Below are 1,613 nucleotides of genomic sequence, written 5' to 3'. Positions count from 1 at the left end.
CCATCGGGTCGGTGATGCCATCCAGCCATCTCATCCTCTGTCATCCCCTTCTCCTCCTGCCCCCAATCCCTCCCAGCATCAGAGTCTTTTCCAATGAGTCAACTCTTCGCATGAAGTGGCCAAAGTACTGGAGTTTCAGCTTTAGCATCATTCCTTCCAATGAACACCCAGGACTGATCGCCTTTAGAATGGACTGGTTGGATCTCCTTGTGGTCCAAGGGACTCTCAAGAGTCTTCTCCAACACCACAGTTCAGAAGCATCAATTCATCAGTGCTCAGCTTTCTTTATAGTCCAACTCTCACATCCATACATGACCACTGGAAAAAACCATAGCCTTGACTAGATGGACCTTTGTTGGCAAAGTAACGTCTCTGCTTTTGAATATGCTATCCAGTTGGTCATAGGTTTCCTTCCAAGGAGTAAGCGTCTTTTAATTTCATGGCTGCAACCACCATCTGCAGTGATTTTGGAGCCCCCAAAAAATAAAGTCTGACACTATTTCCACTGTTTCTCCATCTATTTACCAGCCCACAATTCTGTATCTAAATAAACCATCCCTGAGTGGTGAAATATAGCCCTTTTTCCCTAAAAAGGGGAAATAAAGGCATTTTCAGTCCTAAAATGGCTTCCCAGGTGATGTTAGTGGTAAAAGAACCCACCTGCATGCAGGAGATCTAAGGGATGCAGGTTCAATCCATGGGTCAGGAAGATACCCTGGATGAGGGAATGGCAACCCTCTCCAGTATTTTTGCCTGAAGAACCCCACGGACAGAGGAGCCTGGTGGGCTACAGTCCATGGGGTCGCAAAGAGACAAGACTGAAGTGACTGAGCACACGCACAGACTTAAAAAAACAAATATTTTGTTAATCACAGAACCCTCACTGAGGGAAAAAGGAGTACCAAAGAATGTGCTTCAGTAAAAGGCAAAGTCCATAAGAAAGGAGTACAATATAAAAAATAAGAGCAACCTGATACATCAGTAAAATTATACTGATAAATCCAAATACCAACTAATGTTTTGGTAAATTTTGAAAAAGAAGAAATTAATAAAAAGACTAAGTTTTGACTTTTAAAGAATAATGAAGCAGAAGTTCTAGAATGAGGTCATTGCTAATGTAACTGGGAATTTTATTTATTTATTTATAATTTAAATTTATTTATTTTAATTGGAGGCTAATTACAATATTGTATTGGTTTTGCCACACATCAACATGAATCCACCACGGGTGTACACGTGTTCCCCATCCTGAACCCCCCTCCCACCTCCCTCCCTGTACCATCCCTCTGGGTCATCCCAGTGCACCAGCCCCAAGCATCCTGTATCCTGCATCAAACCTGGACTGGCGATTCATTTCATATATGATATTATACATGTTTCAATGCCATTCTCCCAAACCATCCCACCCTCTCCCTCTCCCACAGAGTCCAAAAGACTGTTCTATACGTCTGTGTCTCTTTTGCTGTCTCGTATACAGGGTTATCATTACCATCTTTCTAAATTCCATATATATACGTTAGTATACTGTATTGGTATTTTTCTTTCTGGCTTACTTCACTCTGTATAATAGGCTCCAGTTTCATCACCTCATTAGAACTGATTCAAATGTATTC

This window comes from Bison bison, unplaced genomic scaffold (assembly GCF_000754665.1).
Source record: "Bison bison bison isolate TAMUID 2011002044 unplaced genomic scaffold, Bison_UMD1.0 scf7180017864353, whole genome shotgun sequence".
Classification (NCBI taxonomy): domain Eukaryota; kingdom Metazoa; phylum Chordata; class Mammalia; order Artiodactyla; family Bovidae; genus Bison; species Bison bison.
Note: the sequence above shows the minus strand (reverse complement) of the source record.